This window comes from Bidens hawaiensis, unplaced genomic scaffold (genome assembly GCF_021521415.1).
Source record: "Bidens hawaiensis isolate Kalapana, Puna unplaced genomic scaffold, B.hawaiensis_p1.1 tig00011151_1, whole genome shotgun sequence".
Lineage (NCBI taxonomy): Eukaryota > Viridiplantae > Streptophyta > Magnoliopsida > Asterales > Asteraceae > Bidens > Bidens hawaiensis.
Genome location: NW_027491863.1, coordinates 413,454 through 421,658, shown reverse-complemented (window position 1 = coordinate 421,658; position 8,205 = coordinate 413,454). Strand labels below are relative to the sequence as shown.

General features: G+C 31.8%; 1 pseudogene across 1 annotated transcript; it reads left to right on the top strand.

The window, feature by feature from the left end:
- The first annotated feature begins 3,810 nt into the window (after positions 1 to 3,810).
- On the top strand, positions 3,811 to 7,954 carry LOC143537219 (aspartic proteinase 36-like; annotated as a pseudogene). The gene is made up of 10 exons (XR_013136007.1): positions 3,811 to 4,178; positions 5,112 to 5,256; positions 5,949 to 6,193; positions 6,288 to 6,515; positions 6,670 to 6,835; positions 6,974 to 7,047; positions 7,134 to 7,230; positions 7,312 to 7,378; positions 7,476 to 7,547; positions 7,664 to 7,954. The product of XR_013136007.1 is annotated as an aspartic proteinase 36-like (transcript).
- Positions 7,955 to 8,205: the final 251 nt, after the last annotated feature.

Genomic DNA, 8,205 nt, shown 5'->3' with positions numbered 1-8,205 from the left:
GTCTAATAACATGTATGTGTAAATCATTATTCATTGTCTGAGCTACCTTAAGCTTATAATAGGATTTTATTTATTGTTTTCATAATTATCGTTGATATTTGAGAAAAGCTATACACAAGGGCCTACTTTTTTCAAAAGGAGGTTGCGGCGCAACTTGTTGCCCGATTACTCACATCTCTATTGTACCGAACATGAAATCAGGTGTGAGAGACATAAGCCCGAATATATGATGACTTATATGTGAATAATAAAACCTGAAAAAAGGGACGTGAATCATGTGTTTAAATAAATGCCAAACGTTGCATTTTTTATATATAAAACAAAGTTCCCGGAAAACATTCATAAAGTGAATAAAAGTAAAGTCAAAACCATCATAACGTATGCCTCAAGGCATCATATCATTATATTGATTATCAAGTTTATTTGACCATAACTAATAATTTCCATATAAAGGTAACTCCTGTCTTATGACAATGGGTTAACTACTAACTAATCGAACTACATATGATAACCAAGTTGTGTATATATACGGGTCGGGAACATGACAAGGGCCAGAATATAACCATCCGAATTCTAAAAGGTGGTATTTTATAAAGAACTGTCCTAGCAAGACTCTAGGACTTTGAAAATAACATAATAAATTATTATTAATCCACTTGATTCTAGATATATTGCATTTTCGATTCCTGCCACTATACCAATGAAAATAAAAATGCAAAATATTCTCAAATAACATTTGTACATCGAGACAAGTCATCTCAAACAGTAAATCATTTTTGAATCTCTATATGAACCACCAAGTGACATAAATAACTAACCCGATATAATCTTTCTTTTGTTTTTGAATCAACAATTTCCACCACTTAATGATCATATCATCATTATATAGTAGAAGAACCCACCAGAAGACCAAACCATGGCACAACAAGATTTCAGATCTTTATAGCAACTGAGCATACACCGAAAACACGGTCTCCAATCTCTTTCACCTAATTACAAAGTAACAAATGGACATAAATGAATATCTATAGCTTTACCCATCAAAATTAATAAACCATAGTATTATTAATTAAAGAAACAAGGTGTTTGTTTAAAAAGACAACTCAACAAATAAAGCTAAAGGTTTGAGGCAAAAATTGTGCACTATGCTTTTTGGCAAAGTGCATAGTCAGAAGATAAATTTGAAGTGGCTTAAAGTTTTAAAGTTGATTATGTAAATGAAAGTTGGTATTCAATCCATATTCACCTTACTTTGTGGGGACAACCCACCATGCTAAGTAAAGTAACATCCACAAGGCAAAAACACTTATTTGTTTAAAAGCTATAAAACCAACGTGTTTTGTTTATGGGGTCTCCTGATTTTATTTTTATTCTCTAAAATTTTCGTTTAAATACAACTTTTTTTTCTTCTCCCTCTTTTGGTTTTTACTAGGAAAACTATACTTTTTTTTTCTTTTTTTCTTTTGGTTTAACTAGTCCCACATTTCTTGCTATTTGTTTCCAATGGATCTTCGTTAAAAAAAATAACGGAATTTCAAACTGATATTTTAAGGACTTTGAAATAGAATAAATATGTGAGTAGATTAATGTGAAACACTAAAACTTACCTCGAAATGATGTTTCAAACAACTTGAGTTTTGTTAATTAGAAATTCAGACACCTGAATTGAAGCACAGTTTCGTCATTTGAACTTTTGAAGTATTTTTTAGGTAAATTTTACATCAATCGATTCATCTTCTCGATCAAAATCCTTAAAACTTAAAACATCAGTTTGAAATCCAGAAAACACTTAACGGGGTTAAGTTTTTAACAGGGTACCAATGAAAACAAATGGTGTGAAATGTGGGATCAATGATAACAATTTTCTTATGTTAGATTATCGTTGTCCAACTTAATAAAGATGGGATTATATGAGCATTGTAGGCATTATAGGGTCTGAAAACATTGCTCATGCGTGAGACTATGGGTGAGTGAGCTCACTCGCACCCATGAGATGCCATAAACGGAATGATGAATAAAACGTATATTAAATATTATTAAAATATAAACAGTGAATGATGAATGAGAGGTGTAACATATGTTGAATGATTAAACAAAGAAAGTTAGATTGTAGAGTTGAGATGGCAATGAACGACACTAGCTACTCGATATGACACATGTCCTTAGTCTTCGTATTATATCATAAAACATAATATTATATATCACATAACTACTCGTTATAAATTTTAATAATTGAAGATAAAACTATAAAAGAACTAGTCAATGCCCCAAACCGGCCTCGGTAGTTTCAAGAAATTATCATATTTATTGGATTAGTTTACCTACTCTCCTAAACGACCCGTTGACCACAAAAAAACTAAAGGTCCAGAAAATAAAATTTACCAAGTCAAATTCCAAAGTCAAGAAACTAGTAATATAGTTATATAGAAAATAATATCTAGTTTGGTACAACAAGTTTAGGAACATGGTACAAGTCTTCAATGCTCTTGGTCAAAATTGAAATAATGGTAAAGGGTGGTGTACACGTATATGATGATGGCATGCACGCAATTTCTTTTCATATTCTACGAAGGTTCCATCTAGGTTATTATGATGAACCTTGCAACCCCTTTACTTTGGGTCATTACACATATATCGTATTTTCTTGTTTCGTTGATTGTTGTAATGTGTCGTGTTCACATGATGATGTAAGTAGAAACCGATTGATGTTCATGTTCGAGTTGAATCCTTGTAGCTGTTAATACTTACTTGTTGTCGTTTAATCGGTTATTCAACACTGCCTATAAGATTTCAACCTACTTTAGCATGAAAAGTTACGTTGTTGAAAATTTAATCATTTCTATTTTAACTTCCAAGGAAAAGGGTAAATGTTTAGATAAACATACTAATTTTATAATTCTATGATTTTAAAATAGGCATGAAACGAAGATAAATATCTAAAACCGAAACATAAAGGATGGTTTGGTTTTTTGTTTTTTTGTAAAAAACGAACTTACGGTTCAATTTGGTTTTGCTTTGAATTTGGTTGATAATGATCGGATGACATGGCTAAGCAATTTATCATTTGAAGCTGCTAAAAAATTATTTTTTTATTTTAAGTAAAATTATAACACTTTAATAAATATGCAACTCAAATCTATTCACCCAAATTTATAATAATCAGTTTTGTTATTAGGCTATGTGTAGTGGATAAGCTACAAAATAGGACGTTTTATGCCATGTGACGCCCAATCATCAAATTGTGGGTTTTAGTTTTAGGTGTGTAGTGGTGTTATAGCTTTATATATATATATATATATATATATATATATATCACACAAACACAATATAATAATAATAAAAACATACACACAAACCAGCGACAAAAACACATCCCCCCATCACACCATTTGTCTCCCGGTGGCGGTGTTCCAAGTGAAAATCGCCCCTGTCGCCCACTACACACACCAACGAAATGATCTATGTCCAGCTTCATTATTTGAACCAAAGGTTTTTTCAGCCCAAAATTTTCAAGCTCAGATGACAAAACCAAAAAAAAACCGAAATCAAACCAAGCCTAAACTGAAAATCAAAAAACATAAACCAAAAATTTTCAGAATTTGCAAACTGAAGTTTCAGTTTTGGATTCGATTTTAACCAAAACCGAACCGTACACACACCTAAAGGTTAATAATTTACATTTTGTTTACAAAGTGCAAGTTAAACCATAATTGAAGGGCCAGATGAGTAACGTGCTTTAGAATTAAAACCTTTGTCGGCTATACCAAATAAACATATACAAAATAATATACTATATATAATAACAACAATAATCAACCCGTTGATTATTCCAGCGAAAAACAGTTTTCAAACCTCTGTTTCATTATCATTACATTTCAACCCAACCCATCAAACTACACATACAAAATTCACGTAACAAAAGACAATCAAATGCTGACAAGACTGACATTAACCGGTGCAGCGGCACTGGTGTTGTTACTGCAGACGGTGGTGGTGGTTTTGGGTGAGTTTCCGGCGAGTTTGACGCTGGAAAGAGCTTTTCCGGTGAACCATCGGATAGAATTAGGTGAACTTAAGAACAGAGATAGTTTCCGGCACCGGAGGATATTACAGCAGCAGAGTTATCCGGATGTTGTTGACTTCCCGGTTGAAGGGACTTATGACCCGTATCGTGTCGGGTAATCGATTTTATTTTTTTTAGGGGTGTGCATGGTTCGGTTTGGGTTGGGATAAAACGGAACAAAAATACAGAGTTTTGAAAACTGTTTGGTTTTGGTTCGGATTTTTTGGTTTTTTATTTTAGTTGGGTTTGAAAATTTTAGGCCAAAAAAAAAAAGGTTGGCGAAAAAAATGAGTTTAGGCTTAGTTTTTTTTAGTTAATAATTAGTTGATTATTATATACTTGAGCTAAATATTTGGGTTACATTATATATTAAACTATTATAAATTACTTAAAGACTAAAATGGAAAAAGAAAATTCATTTGGGTTCGAAAATTTTGGGCCAGATAAAAAGGTTGGCAAAAAATGTGAATTTAGGCTTAATGTTTTTAGTTAAGAACTAGTTGATTATTATACATTCGAGTTAAAATATTTGGGTTAGATTATATATTAAATTATTATCAATTACTTAAAGACAAAAATGGAAAAAAAATATTCATTTGGGTTTGAAAATTTTGGGAAAAAATATGAATTTAGGCTTAGTTTTTTTTAGTTAAGAATTAATTGATTATTATACGTTCGAGTTAATATATTTGGGTTAAATTATATATTAAACTATTATAAATCACTTAAAAGACTAAAAAAAAGTCAGTTTGTTCGTTTCGGTTATGCCTTTTTCAGCTTTAACTACATGCAAAACTAAAACTGAACAAAATGCTCGAGTTTACAAAGACATAAAACCAAACTGCTGGTTTTTGTTCCGGCTTGGTTAATTCGATTTTTTCGGTTTCGGATTTTTATTTTCGTTTCATTTCTACCTTAATTTTGATTGTTTTATACTTTTATGCTCAGATTTCAAGTCATTTTGTTCTGGTTAATTGTTGGTTATCATTGACTTTTAAGTCAAGGGATGATTGGATATTATTCTTTAAATGATTGGAATTGTGATTAGAGATTAATGATTGTAGGCGTATTATACAAAAGTACAACTAGGAACTCCACCAAGGGATTATTATGTGCAAATTGACACCGGAAGGGATGTGTTATGGGTCAGTTGCAACCCGTGTAACGGGTGCCCGACATCTAGCGGACTTCAAGTATGATTACTCTAGTTATTTATTATTCATAAATTTATGCATTTTGAGGTGTTTTAGAGGAAACATAAGTGATTTTATGTGAACGAAAAAATTTTAATCAAATTTAGGTGGTCCACTCGAGCGCCGGTTGAGTATTTTATTCAGTAACTCATTTAACATATAATTTGATTTTATTCAAGAATCTTTCAAGATCGAGTATTTTGTTGTTTTATTAGGTAACCCATTTAACATATAATTTTATTTTTCGATAATAACTTGTAACTTTTCAAAAGAATCTTAATGCATGGTTTTGTTTAATTTTTCTGTCAACATTTTGATATAAATTTTATTGAAAACGAGTTTTTTCTTTTCTCAAAATGTATTTTTTTTGTCATAAAAATACATTATTTCGAAAGAACTCGGTTATCATTTAAATTTATATCATGATGTTGAAAAAAATTAAACAAACTATGCATTTAAATTCTCTAAAAAAGTTAACTTGCAAAAGTTGTTTGAGAAAATCAAATTATATATTACATGAGCTATTAAATTAAAAATAATTTGAAACTTTGTTACTTCAACCACAGGCAAATATGCAATCACTTATATTTCTTCTAAAGCACCTAAATTTAGAAGTTAGAATCATATTCTTATTGTCACTTGTAAGTGAACTATGAATTAATGATGTTATGTTTTTATTTTTTTGGTAACAGATTCCTATAGAGTTCTATGACCCGTCAAGCTCGTCAACGAGCTCTAAAGTTAGTTGTTCAGACTCAAGGTGTTCTCAAGCGAGCCGGTCATCTGATTCGGGCTGTTCTAACGGCCAGTGCAGTTACAAATTTCAGTATGGAGACGGTAGCGGTACTTCTGGTTATTATGTATCTGATTACATGCATTTGAACACAATCGGTCTCGGTCCAGAGTCATCAAATTCATCAGCCAATGTTGTATTTGGGTAAGTTTTTAAATTATTATTACAAGGATTGAACTGTTGTTTATTTAATATTTTATAACAATTTTTTTTAATATTTTACGGGTTTATGCAACAGTTGTAGCACGTCGCAGACAGGAGATTTGACTAAAACCGATAGAGCGGTTGAAGGGATATTTGGGTATGGTCAAAATGGTTTGTCTATAATTTCACAACTTTCTTCACAAGGGATTGCCCCTGACTCATTCTCTCATTGCCTTGTTGGCACGGGCAGTGGTGGGGGTATTTTGGTAATTGGTCAAATAATCGACCCGAACATGGTTTATACGCCACTTGTCCAATCACAGTAAGTTTTCTTTAGATTATGTTTTATACTTCTATATAATAAAAAGTTTCGCTAAACTATAAACGTGTCAAACATTTGTATATATAATGTATGCATGTAACAAATAAACGCGAATAATATTCCTAACTCAGATTTTAATTTACGACGTTTTTAGGCCGCATTACAATGTGAATTTGGAGAGTATTTCTGTGAACGGTCAAACGTTGCCCGTTGACCCGTCCACTTTTGCAATATCGGACAACCAAGGTGGAACCATAATCGATTCAGGAACAACTTTAACATACCTTGCAGAAGATGCTTAAACGCCTTTTGTCGATGCTGTAAGTACAAAACTTTACAATTCAAATATTTATATTTTCAAAGTTTTGCAAAACACTTATGAATTAACTTATGATGTTAGTTTTGATGTACAAGATGTCACTTTTGTTTTAATGTTGATATTAATTTTGTTTATGCAGATCACACAGTCGGTTTCACAATCAGTGCAGCCGCTTATTTCAAAGGGCAACCGGTGTTATTTAATTACCTCAAGGTATACAATAAGATTATTATCTGATTAGTGTATGCAAAACATTTCATTTTGGTAATATAACACGAAGCTTCTAACGTTATTTTCAGCGTGTCTGATGTATTCCCGACTGCAAGCTTGAACTTCGCGGGTGGGGCTTCAATGCGTTTAAGACCTCAGGACTACCTTCTTCAGCAGAATTCAGTGGTATGTTATAAGTTATAATATCACTATGTTAGTAGATGATAATATTTGTTCTTTTATTTTAACAACAAAACGTGTTTGCAGAACGGGGCTGAAGTGTGGTGCATTGGCTTTCAAACAATTTCCAATCAAGGAATTACCATTTTAGGAGGTATAATTATATTTCATAGAAACCGAAGATTTTACGACTTTTAACAATTTTTTTTGGCTTTTTTAACATTTTTGTTTGATTTTATTTGGTGATGCAGACCTTGTTCTTAAAGACAAGATTATTGTTTATGATTTGGGCGGTCAACGGATCGGGTGGTCGGATTATGATTGTAAGTTTGCATAGCATTACATATATTAGTTTTACAAGTGATAATCAAATGTAACAAAACATGTTGTGTCTGGTTTTTAAATAATATCCTAACAGTTGTTAAAACCATGTTACTAGGTACATCATCCGTAAACGTGTCTGCCACCACAATAGGCGGAAGAAGTGAAGTTGTAAACGCTGGTCAGTTCAACGCTGGCTCGTCATTGCAGATTACTCGTTTTAAAGTGATCGCAGCTCTTATTCTTGCTTCTATATTACACTTGGCGGTGACAGTTGGCGGTTTGTAGTCGATTGTCTTATTATTTTTTTCTTGATTTTAATTTTTTTTTCTTGACTTTTTGGTTTGACTTGTTACATATTGCTTGATTCTTATGTAACACTAATGTTTATATACACAAATAGTTTATACATTGTACGTGTATATATAAAAAAATACAACTATAGAAGTTGATGTGATTTTGTTGGGTTGGATACTTAGATTTTAAGATATTTTGTTTTTATTCAACGTGGTTAAGAGACTTTAGAATGCATAAAACCAGTCAGCTCCGGCAACAGGGTGGGTGTGATGATTGGACTTGGACAATGTTCACACAAACACTAACTCATTGTCTATTCCAAGAAACTAGAATTAGAATAAATATATAACTATTCTTTTTGTT